Source organism: Hyla sarda, chromosome 6 (assembly GCF_029499605.1).
Source record: "Hyla sarda isolate aHylSar1 chromosome 6, aHylSar1.hap1, whole genome shotgun sequence".
Taxonomy (NCBI): domain Eukaryota; kingdom Metazoa; phylum Chordata; class Amphibia; order Anura; family Hylidae; genus Hyla; species Hyla sarda.
In genome coordinates, this window is record NC_079194.1 from 116442469 (window position 1) to 116456076 (window position 13608).

Genomic DNA, 13608 nt, shown 5'->3' on the forward strand with positions numbered 1-13608 from the left:
ACCTGGTAATTGGTTCTGAAGCCCCAAAATGTCATCCGAAAAAAAGGAAAAAGTGAAGATTAAAGATTAAGTAAATAACTAATACAGATAAAGAAAATCCTTACATATAAAAGTAATAAAGATCTGCTGGGAGCTGTAAATCACTATGTAAATGTCTATGTCAGTGTTTCCCAACCAGGGTGCCTCCAGCTATTGCAAAACTACAACTCCCAGCATGCCCAGCTGTTGGCTGTCCGGGCATGCTGGGAGTTGTAGTTTTGCAACAGCTGGAGGCACCCTGGTTGGGAAACAATGGTTAATATAGAGGAGAGGACAGGAGCTTCTTTCGGGTCCTATACAGTACACACACTGTCCCAAATGGAGCCGCCCTTACTTGGTGTCCAAAGGAGCAGCTAACCCTGGCACAGGTAAGGAGTAGTACAGAACTTGTAATTCCTCCCTGTACTGTAGGGGGCGCTACCAGACACCCAGTCAGTGCATGCACTTCAGTAATACAGGTGATTTACCAGTAAAAAGCCCCTTTCTGATTGGTCAGTTCCTCCAGTTGTGACACATTTCACAGATCTGGACTGTCTGTACCATTGTATGTTGAGTCTGGTTTCAAGTTACAATGGTCCAAACAAGACCATTGTATGTTGAAACTATTGTATGTTGAGGCCATTGTAAGTTGAGGGATCACTGTACTTGCTACACTTAGAGGTAACTTACCACCTCATGCTGCTGGTAGCTATTTCTGAGAATTCTTTGTGTGCTGGTATTCACAATTTGTGGTGATTTATTTTAATGTATCCCAATAAAGTTACATTTTAGGCACTTCAAGAGTTTCAGCATTGAAATTACATGCAGAAAATTCGCAGCAAATACGCTGTGTGTGGCCCTACCCTTACAATCCTATATCTATAGAAAAAGTCCATGAATGTACCTGAAGAAAAAACGCTTTGAGTAGTTATGGTAGCAATGGTGCCAATCTGCCCCGAACCAAAAATGTCTGATTTTTCTGACCACAACCAACCAATTTATATCTTAACGAGCTCTGCTAAAATGAAAGCTAAGCTGTGATTGGTTATTGTGGGCAAATCAGACATTTTGGTTTCAGGCAGATTGATAAATCTGGGCCATTGAGTTACCCTATAACATAACACACCAAAAATGAGAGAATTGGATTTATTTACAGATCTGTACATTTCATCAGGATAACATACAACTAGTTACATATATGACTGACATATATACACACAATAGTTGTGTCCAAAATGATCACCAACATTTACAGGTGAAACTCGAAAAATGAGAATATTGTGCAGAGTTCATTTATTTCAGTAATGCAACTTAAAAGGTGAAGCTAATATATGAGAGCAGGCCTGGCGCTAGTCGAAGGCAACCAAAGCGGCTGCGTTACGGCGCTGGCAGCGGATTCGGATCACAGGCAGCTTCCCCACCCCGGGACATCCCTGCCTCCTGATTGCTCTTTTCAGGACGCAGAGATGTCCTGGTCTTCTGGTATGGGCCAGGCGCACGGCCACTATAAATCTTTGGAGGCTGCAGCGGAGGATCATAGGCCCCCCTCGGTCGGAGGTCACTTTATGTTCAGGGGCTCTTGGTCTCCTGGAAACAGACATGCGTGCCATGTGCACTTCTGTCCAGGATAACAGACGTCAGTGACCACCGGAGAGGAGCGCGGTGGTGTGTGCTCCTCTCTCTGCAGTATTCTTTGGGCTGACTGGCAAGGTGGGGGTAAGTGCATGACAGTACACTGTTAAAAGTTAATATTGCCTGAAGTTGCTCACCTGCAGAGCCAATGGAAGTATCAGGGCATGCTGGGAGTTATAGTTAGTAATGGCAACCCCCAGCATGCCCTGACACAGCCTTTAGCTCTGCAGCTGACCAAAAACTACAACTCCCAGCATGTTGCACCATATAGTGGTATAGTATGGTTATGGTGCAACGTGCTGGGAGTTGTAGTTTTTGGTCAGCTGCAAAGCCATAGGTTGTGTCAGGGCATGCTGGGGGTTCCACTTAATAGCTACAACACCCAGAATGCCCTCATACAGCTTGTACCTCTACAGCTGACCCAAAACTACAACTCCCAGCATGTTGCACCATTACCGTTACTATACTAGAATATGGTGCAACATGCTGAAAGTTGTAGTTTTAGTTTGGGTCAGCTGCAGTCATAGGCTGTATCAGGGCATGCTGGGTGTTGTAGTTAATAACTTCAACTCCCGGAATTCCTTGACACAGCCTCTGGCTTTGCAGCTGACCCAAAACTACAACTCCCAGCATGTTGCACCATGACCTATACTATACTACTATATAGTGCAACATGCTGGGAGTTGTAGTTTTGAACAGATAGAGAGCCTTAGGTTTCGATCACAGCTCTACAGCGTCAAAAGTAATAAATAAAATATTTAAAAAATTGTAAATAAATGTGAAAAAAACCTCCCCTAATAAAAGTTTAAATCCCCCCCTTTCCCATTTTTTAAATAAGATAGTGTGTCATTTGTACCAGAAAGTGCACTGCATAAAAATGGAAGCACCTAAAAGTTGCAAAATTGCGTTTTTTTTTTCACCCCACGAATAATGTATTTTTTTTGCTTTTTTGGTAAAATGATCTGTCTACTTACCACCACTACCTACCTGCACTATATCTACCAACGCTATCTACCTTCCTACTGGCATTATCTACCTGCACTAATTAGGGCACTGAGGGTAGGAAAGAATTGGGAAATGTGCTGGAAACGTGCAGACCCTAACATGTTTTTGTTGCAGATTCTGTGGGGACGAATAATGGATGGAAGAATCTTCATGGCGGTCTGAGTGAGAAAGAAAAGGAAAGAGAACGACTCCACAAAGAAGCCCCCGTGAGTCCCTACATGTAACTGCACTGTAATCACTTATATGGTCATCACTATACGGTCACTGTATGGCGTTAGGGGATACACAATATTCTGCCTTGCCCTGGTGCTTCAACCCATGCTAAGTCAGTGATTGTGTGTGTGTGGGGGGTGCACTAAAATAAACTTTTGCTTGTGTAGACAAAAATCCTTACATCTGCCCTGTATGAGAGAGACTCATTACATGCAAAGCAAGATAGTTCACGCCATGATTTGTCATAATTGTGATGATTATGGCTTACAGCTCATGAAAACCCCAACCACAACCCCCCCCCAAAAAAAAATAAAAAATAGCTATGATTTGGGGAGCCATGTCATCTGCTGGTGTTTGTCCACTGTGCTTCATTAACCCCTTAAGGACCCAGCCAATTTTCACTGTAGGACCCGGACATTTTTTGAACATCTGACCACTTTCACTTTAAGCATTAATAACTCTGGGATGCTTTTACCTTTCATTCTGATTCTGAAATAGTTTTTTCGTGACATATTCTACTTTATGTTAGTGGTAAAAATTTTGTCGATACTTGCATCGTTTCTTGGTGAACAATTACAAAATTTGATGAAAAAATTGAAAATGTTGCATTTTTTTTTACTTTGAAGCTCTCTGCTTATAAGGAAAATGAATATTCCAAATAAATTATATATTGATTCACATATACAACATGTCTACTTTATGATTGCATCATAACGTTGACATGTTTTTACTTTTGGAAGAGATCAGAGGGCTTCAAAGTTCAGTAGCAGTTTTCCAATTTTTCACAAAATTTTCAAAATCTAACAAGGGGTCCAGTGAGCCTTAACACCCCACAGGTGTTTCACGACTTTTTGTTAAAGTTGGATGCGTAAATTATGTATTTATTTTTTTCCACTAAAATGCTAGTTTTCCCCCAAATTTTAAATTTTTACAAGGGATAATAGGACAAAATGCCCCCCAAAATTTGTAACCCCATCTCTTCTGAGTATGGAAATACCCCAAGTGTGGACGTCAAGTGCTCTGCTGGCGCACTACAATGCTCAGAAGAGAAGGAGACACACTTGGCTTTTGAAAAGCGAATTTTGCTTAAATGGTTTTTGGAGGGCATGTCGCATTTAGGAACCCCCTATGGTGCCAGAACAGCAAAAAAAAAAAAAAAAACACATGGCATACTATTTTAGAAACTACACCGCTCAAGGAACACATCAAGGGGTACAGTGAGCCTTAACACCTCACAGGTGTTTGACGACTTTTTGCTAAAGTCGGATGTGTAAATGAAAAAAAAATGTTTTCACTAAAATGCTGGTTCCCCCCCCCCCATTTTACATTTTTACAAGGGATAATAGGAGAAAATGACCCCCAAAATTTGTAACCCCATTTCTTTTGAGTATGGAAATACCCAATGTGTGGATGTCAAGTGCTCTGCTGGCGCACTACAATGCTCAGAAAAGAAGGAGCACCATTGAGCTTTTAAAGACAGAATTTGGTTGGAATAGAAGTCGGGGGCCATGTGCATTTACAAAGCCCCCCCCCGTGGTGCCAGATCTGTGGACCCCCCCACGTGACCCCATTTTGGAAACTACACCCCTCACAGAATTTAATAAGGGGTGCAGTGAGTATTTACACCCCACTGACGTTTGACAGATCTTTGGAACAGTGGGCTGTGCAAATGAAAAATTACATTTTTCATTTTCACGGACCACTGTTCCAAAAATCTGTAAGACACCTGTGGGGCGTAAATGCTCACTGTACCCCTTATTACATTACGTGAGGGGTCTAGTTTCCAAAATTGGGTCATATGTGGGGGGTTCCATTGTTCTGGCTCTATGGGGGCTTTGTAAACACACATAGCCTTCAATTCCGGACAAATTTTATCTTCAAAATCCCAATGGTGCTCCTTCTCTTCTGAGCATTATAGTGCGCCAGCAGAGCACTTGACATCCACATATGGGGTATGTTCTTACTCAGAAGAAATGGGGTTACAAATTTTGGGGGGCTTTTTTCCTATTTTTCATTGTGAAAATGAAAAATTTTGGGTAACACCAGCATTTTAGTGAAAAATTTTTTTTTCATTTTTCCATACAACTTTAATGAAAATTCGTCAAACACCTGTGGGGTGTTAAGGCTAACTATACCCCTTGTTACTTTCCGTGTTTACACAACGAATTGGCAAATATCCAGCTAGTAATATGTAATAATTATAAAATATGTAGGCGTTGGTGCATCATCTGGTGGTCATAATAGGTACTACTACTTTAACATGTAATCCTTAATCAATTAATATACATCTAGTTTGTTCCTCTTCTCTAGTTCAGTAGCCTTTAAGCATTGTCTCTCCCACTGACACTACAACTCCCAGTATAGCTTTATAGCCTGTGGTCGGCCCATAGACCAACCTTGTGTGTACGAGAAAAGCTGTTGCAATGGGTTTTGTTTGTTTTAGTGATCAGCGGGGGTCTCAGCATTCAAATTTTTAGGTATGGACAAATGCAGCTGTGTAAATTCTACAGCTTTTCTGCAGTGAACAAGCTGCACCAAATATATGCCAAGGTGAGTATACAAGGTAAACAAGACCTTAGCAACCCACAAAGAGCTCACTTACCTACTCACCTTCTCACCTTGACACCCTATTTGTTTCCCAGTACAGTGGTCCCTCAAGTTACAATATTAATTGGTTCCAGGATGACCATTGTATGTTGAAACCATTGTATGTTGAGACCATAACTCTATGGAAACCTGGTAATTGGTTCTGAAGCCCCAAAATGTCATCCGAAAAAAAGGAAAAAGTGAGGTTTAAAGAAAAATAAGTAGATAACGAATACAGATAAAGCAAATCCTTACATATAAAAGTAAGAAAGATCTGCTGGGAGCTGTAAATCACTGTCTATGTCAGTGTTTCCCAACCAGGGTGCCTCCAGCTATTGCAAAACTACAACTCCCAGCATGCCCGGACAGCTGTTGGCTGTCCGGGCATGCTGGGAGTTGTAGTTTTGCAACAGCTGGAGGCACCCTGGTTGGGAAACAATGGTTAATATAGAGGAGAGGACAGGAGCTTCTTTCGGGTCCTATACAGTACACACAGTGTCCCAAATGGAGCCGCCCTTACTTGGTGTCCAAAGGAGCAGCTAACCCTGGCACAGTTAAGGAGTAGTACAGAACTTGTAATTCCTCCCTGTACTGTAGGGAAGTGCTACCAGACACCCAGTCAGTGCATGCACTTCAGTAATACAGGTGATTTACCAGTAAAAAGCCCCTTTCTGATTGGTCAGTTCCTCCAGTTGTGACACATTTCACAGATCTGGACTGTCTGTAGCATTATATGTTGAGTGTGGTTTCAAGTTACAATGGTCCATACAAGACCATTGTATGTTGAAACTATTGTATATTGAGGCCATTGTAAGTTGAGGGATCACTGTACTTGCTACACTTAGAGGTAACTTACCACCTCATGCTGCTGGTAGCTATTTCTGAGAATTCTTTGTGTGCTGGTATTCACAATTTGTGGTGATTTATTTTAATGTATCCCAATAAAGTTACATTTTAGGCACTTCAAGAGTTTCAGCATTGAAATTACATGCAGAAAATTCGCAGCAAATACGCTGTGTGTGGCCCTACCCTTACAATCCTATATCTATAGAAAAAGTCCATGAATTTACATGAAGAAAAAACGCTTTGAGTAGTTATGGTAGGAATGGTGCCAATCTGCCCCGAACCAAAAATGTCAGATTTTTCTGACCACAACCAATCACAGTTTAGCTTTCATATCTTAAGGGGCTCTGCTAAAATGAAAGCTAAGCTGTGATTGGTTATTGTGGGCAAATCAGATTTTTTGGTTTCAGGCAGATTGATAAATCTGGGCCATTGAGTTACCCTATAACATAACACACCAAAAATGAGAGAATTGGATTTATTTACAGATCTGTACATTTCATCAGGATAACATACAACTAGTTACATATATGACTGACATATATACACACAATAGTTGTGTCCAAAATGATCACCAACATTTACAGGTGAAACTCAAAAAAATGAGAATATTGTGCAGAGTTCATTTATTTCAGTAATGCAACTTAAAAGGTGAAACTAATATATGAAAGCAGGCCTGGCGCTAGTCGAAGGCAACCAAAGCGGCTGCGTTACGGCGCTGGCAGCGGATTCGGATCACAGGCAGCTTCCCCACCCCGGGACATGCCTGCCTCCTGATTGCTCTTTTCAGGACGCAGAGATGTCCTGGTCTTCTGGTGTGGGCCAGGCGCACGGCCACTATAAATCTTTGGAGGGTGCCATAGAGGATCGTAGCCCCCCTCGGTCGGAGGTCACTCACAGGGATTATCTTTATGTTCAGGGGCTCTTGGTCTCCTGGAAACAGACGTGCGTGCCATGTGCACTTCTGTCCAGGATAAGAGACGTCAGTGACCACCGGAGAGGAGCGCGGTGGCGTGTGCTCCTCTCTCTGCAGTTTTCTTTGGGCTAACTGGCAAGGTGGGGGTAAGTGCACGACAGTACACTGTTAAAAGTTAATATTGCTGGAAGTTGCTCACCTGCAGAGCCATAGGAAGTATCAGGGAATGCTGGGAGTTATAGTTAGTAACAGCAACCCCCAGCATGCCCTGACACAGCCTATGGCTCTGCAGCTGACCCAAAACTACAACTCCCAGCATGTTGCACCATGACCTATACTATACTACTATATAGTGCAACATGCTGGGAGTTGTAGTTTTGAACCAATAGAGAACCTTAGGTTTTGATCACTGCTCTATAGCGTCAAAAGTGATAAATAAAATATTACAAAATTTAAATAAATGTGAAAAAGCCCCTCCCCTAATAAGTTTAAATCCCCCCCTTTCCCATTTTTTAATATAAGATAGAGTGTAATTTGTACCAAAAAGTGCACTGCATAAAAATGGAAGCACCTAAAAGTAGCAAAATTGGGTTGTCCTTTTTTTCATCCCACGAATAATGTATTTTTTTGCTTTTGTGGTAAAATGACCTGTCTACTTACCACCTCTACCTACCTGCACTATATCTACCAACGCTATCTACCTTCCTACTGGCATTATCTAGCTGCACTAATTAGGGCACTGAGGGTAGGAAAGAATTGGGAAATGTGCTGGAAACGTGCAGACCCTAACATGTTTTTGTTGCAGATTCTGTGGGGACGAATAATGGATGGAAAAATCTTCATGGCGGTCTGAGTGAGAAAGAAAAGGAAAGAGAACGACTCCACAAAGAAGCCCCTGTGAGTCCCTACATGTAACTGCACTGTAATCACTTATATGGTCATCACTATACGGTCACTGTATGGCGTTAGGAGATACACAATATTCTGCCTTGACCGGGTGCTTCAACCCATGCTAAGTCAGTGATTGGGGGGGAGGCACTAAAATGAACTTTTGCCTGTGTAGACAAAAATCCTTACATCGGCCCTGTATGAGAGAGACTCATTACATGCAGAGCAAGAAAGTTTACGCCATGATCTGTCATAATTGTGATGATTATGGCTTACAGCTCATGAAAAATGACTATGATTAGGGGAGCCATGTCATCTGCTGGTGTTTGTGTCACTGAGCTTCATTAAGTCCAGGGTCAGCGCATCTAGATCCTTTTACGTTGCATTAATGAAATACAATGGACTTTTGCACGATATTCTAATTTTTCGAGTTTCACCTGTATTAATGCACCAATATTATCAAAAGTATAGGAACAGTGCGAAACACAGGTCATAGACACTTTTCCTAAAGACGTTGCAGAAGACTTCCAGTTGTTGGTTGCTTCATTAACTAGTTGTATGGATTATAACCTTGTATCCGGAGCTCCCTGTAAAACGACTATTTAAACGACTATTTAAAAGACTTTACAACAGTTAAATACCCCATATAGGTGAAAGTACTCGGTTTCGTCCAACCAGGCTATGTACACGTTTCTAACCAATGCATCTAATATGAACAATTAAGCAATTTTTCCAATTATATTGTTTTAAATTCCCATCCTGTTTTGTGTGTACAGCACCTATGCCAGTGTTACCCAACCAGGGTGCCTCCAGATGTTGCAAAACTATAACTCCCAGCATGCCTGGACAGCCTTTGGCTGTCCAGGCATTCTGGGAGTTGTAGTTTTGCAACAGCTGGAGGCACCCTGGTTGGGAAACACTGGCCTATGCAGACTAATGGGTAATCTCCATGGTTACAGTCTACAATCACACCATGTGCAGTCTGTTCCTACATTGTGTTGGTAGCTCCATTCTTCAGCAGAGAGGTAGTTGTGAATATGTTGTTGACCCGTCTAGGAAGAGAATGAGAGTTGCAAGTACTTACAAGTGAGTGCACAAACAACATCTCCTTGACCTTGTAGAGCGACTATGGTGTTTGTCTAGGACAGAGCAACCCTGTGACCACAGTTTATCCTCTGTGTCACAGATGGCACAATATAAGCTAAAACAGCTTTCCTATGTAAGGAGTCTGCAACCACTCCACGTATCTTCCAGGACTCCTATCAGTTTGACTTGCAGGATCTTAAATATTGTTGTTTGTGTGGTTACATGTAGAGGACTGCTTTGGGATTAGGATGCAGATGGACTTGATGAAATACTTGCGGACGAGGGCGGTATTAAGTATGTTGCAGGTGGTCAAACACTATGCCTGCGGGTCCCACAAATCCCCTACAAACTCCCGCACCACAGGGCAGACCCCTCTGCTCTTTATATGTCCCAGAAAAAAACGAACAGTTGCAGGCATGGGTTGGATTAGCGTAAAGTCACTTTCCCTTTATTCATCTCACTTCTGGCATCCGGTGCGCGTTGAAACTCAGAGAGAACAGCTGGACACTAGCGACCTGCTCTGCAGCCTCAAGTGTCCTGCGATTGGCTATACTGCTGCTGACTCCTCCTTGTGTGTTTAATCTTATTGGTGCGGTGGCATAGTGTTGCACCGCTCAGGTTCACCCAAAGGGTTAGGAGGACTTCTGTCCATAATAAACTCAAGGACCACCAGGTACACAGCCGCCTTAGTGCCCTGTGTAAACATAACGTCCACACCAAGTCCATAGTGCCCAACAGTTCCCTATGCACCCATAATGGAATGTATTGTACTGCATGACATTTCTATAGTACCTGAGGGTGCATATATGCCATCCATGAGCTTAGAAAAGCTAGGTGAGAATGTCTCACCCAGCTTTCCCAGGATCCTAAATAGCATATCTGCTTATAACTGGGTCTGACTGTCACACTCAGTTTTTCCAGGCCCCTCAATGGCATATCTGCTTAGTAATGCAAGCACACGGCCAGTTGGCCATCATTACTAGTTACTACTTTAACATGTAATCCTTAATCAATTAATATACATCTAGTTTGTTCCCCTTCTCTAGTTCAGTAACCTTTAAGCATTGTCTCTCCCACTGACACTACAACTCCCAGTATAGCTTTATAGCCTGTGGTCGGCCCATAGACCAACCTTGTGTGTACGAGAAAAGCTGTTGCAATGGGTTTTGTTTGTTTTAGTGATCAGCGGGGGTCTCAGCATTCAAATTTTTAGGTACGGACAAATGCAGCATTTTTTTTTTGCTGTGTAAATTCTACAGCTTTTCTGCAGTGAACCAGAGCTGCACCAAATATATGCCAAGGTGAGTATACAAGGTAAACAAGACCTTAGCAACCCACAAAGAGCTCACTTACCTTCTCACCTTGACACCCTATTTGTTTCCCAGTACTTACTACACTTAGAGGTAACTTACCACCTCATGCTGCTGGTAGCTATTTCTGAGAATTCTTTGTGTGCTGGTATTCACAATTTGTGGTGATTTTTTTTAATCTATCCCAATAAAGTTACATTTTAGGCACTTCAAGAATTTCAGCATTGAAATTACATGCAGAAAATTCGCAGCAAATACGCTGTGTGTGGCCCTACCCTTACAATCCTATATCTATAGAAAAAGTCCATGAATTTACATGAAGAAAAAACGCTTTGAGTAGTTATGGTAGCAATGGTGCCAATCTGCCCCGAACCAAAAATGTCTGATTTTTCTGACCACAACCAACCAATTTATATCTTAACGAGCTCTGCTAAAATGAAAGCTAAGCTGTGATTGGTTATTGTGGGCAAATCAGACATTTTGGTTTCAGGCAGATTGATAAATCTGGGCCATTGAGTTACCCTATAACATAACACACCAAAAATGAGAGAATTGGATTTATTTACAGATCTGTACATTTCATCAGGATAACATACAACTAGTTACATATATGACTGACATATATACACACAATAGTTGTGTCCAAAATGATCACCAACATTTACAGGTGAAACTCGAAAAATGAGAATATTGTGCAGAGTTCATTTATTTCAGTAATGCAACTTAAAAGGTGAAGCTAATATATGAGAGCAGGCCTGGCGCTAGTCGAAGGCAACCAAAGCGGCTGCGTTACGGCGCTGGCAGCGGAGAGATGTCCTGGTCTTCTGGTGTGGGCCAGGCGCACGGCCACTATAAATCTTTGGAGGCTGCAGCGGAGGATCATAGGCCCCCCTCGGTCGGAGGTCACTTTATGTTCAGGGGCTCTTGGTCTCCTGGAAACAGACATGCGTGCCATGTGCACTTCTGTCCAGGATAACAGACGTCAGTGACCACCGGAGAGGAGCGCGGTGGTGTGTGCTCCTCTCTCTGCAGTATTCTTTGGGCTGACTGGCAAGGTGGGGGTAAGTGCATGACAGTACACTGTTAAAAGTTAATATTGCCTGAAGTTGCTCACCTGCAGAGCCAATGGAAGTATCAGGGCATGCTGGGAGTTATAGTTAGTAATGGCAACCCCCAGCATGCCCTGACACAGCCTTTAGCTCTGCAGCTGACCAAAAACTACAACTCCCAGCATGTTGCACCATATAGTGGTATAGTATGGTTATGGTGCAACGTGCTGGGAGTTGTAGTTTTTGGTCAGCTGCAAAGCCATAGGTTGTGTCAGGGCATGCTGGGGGTTCCACTTAATAGCTACAACACCCAGAATGCCCTCATACAGCTTGTACCTCTACAGCTGACCCAAAACTACAACTCCCAGCATGTTGCACCATTACCGTTACTATACTAGAATATGGTGCAACATGCTGAAAGTTGTAGTTTTAGTTTGGGTCAGCTGCAGTCATAGGCTGTATCAGGGCATGCTGGGTGTTGTAGTTAATAACTTCAACTCCCGGAATTCCTTGACACAGCCTCTGGCTTTGCAGCTGACCCAAAACTACAACTCCCAGCATGTTGCACCATGACCTATACTATACTACTATATAGTGCAACATGCTGGGAGTTGTAGTTTTGAACAGATAGAGAGCCTTAGGTTTCGATCACAGCTCTACAGCGTCAAAAGTAATAAATAAAATATTTAAAAAATTGTAAATAAATGTGAAAAAAACCTCCCCTAATAAAAGTTTAAATCCCCCCCTTTCCCATTTTTTAAATAAGATAGTGTGTCATTTGTACCAGAAAGTGCACTGCATAAAAATGGAAGCACCTAAAAGTTGCAAAATTGCGTTTTTTTTTTCACCCCACGAATAATGTATATTTTTGGGTAAAATCTGTCTACTTACCACCACTACCTACCTGCACTATATCTACCAACGCTATCTACCTTCCTACTGGCATTATCTACCTGCACTAATTAGGGCACTGAGGGTAGGAAAGAATTGGGAAATGTGCTGGAAACGTGCAGACCCTAACATGTTTTTGTTGCAGATTCTGTGGGGACGAATAATGGATGGAAGAATCTTCATGGCGGTCTGAGTGAGAAAGAAAAGGAAAGAGAACGACTCCACAAAGAAGCCCCTGTGAGTCCCTACATGTAACTGCACTGTAATCACTTATATGGTCATCACTATACGGTCACTGTATGGCGTTAGGGGATACACAATATTCTGCCTTGCCCTGGTGCTTCAACCCATGCTAAGTCAGTGATTGTGTGTGTGTGGGGGGTGCACTAAAATGAACTTTTGCTTGTGTAGACAAAAATCCTTACATCTGCCCTGTATGTGAGAGACTCATTACATGCAAAGCAAGATAGTTCACGCCATGATTTGTCATAATTGTGATGATTATGGCTTACAGCTCATGAAAACCCCAACCACAACCCCCCCCCCCCAAAAAAAAAAAAAAAATTGCTATGATTTGGGGAGCCATGTCATCTGCTGGTGTTTGTCCACTGTGCTTCATTAACCCCTTAAGGACCCAGCCAATTTTCACTGTAGGACCCGGACATTTTTTGAACATCTGACCACTTTCACTTTAAGCATTAATAACTCTGGGATGCTTTTATCTTTCATTCTGATTCTGAAATAGTTTTTTCGTGACATATTCTACTTTATGTTAGTGGTAAAAATTTTGTCGATACTTGCATCGTTTCTTGGTGAAAAATTACAAAATTTGATGAAAAAATTGAATTACTTTGAAGCTCTCTGCTTATAAGGAAAATGAATATTCCAAATAAATTATATATTGATTCACATATACAACATGTCTACTTCATGATTGCATCATAACGTTGACATGTTTTTACTTTTGGAAGAGATCAGAGGGCTTCAAAGTTCAGTAGCAGTTTTCCAATTTTTCCCCAAATTTTTAAAATCTAACAAGGGGTCCAGTGAGCCTTAACACCCCACAGATGTTTCACGACTTTTTGTTAAAGTTGGATGTGTAAATTATGTATTTATTTTTTTCCACTAAAATGCTAGTTTTCCCCCAATTTTAAATTTTTACAAGGGATAA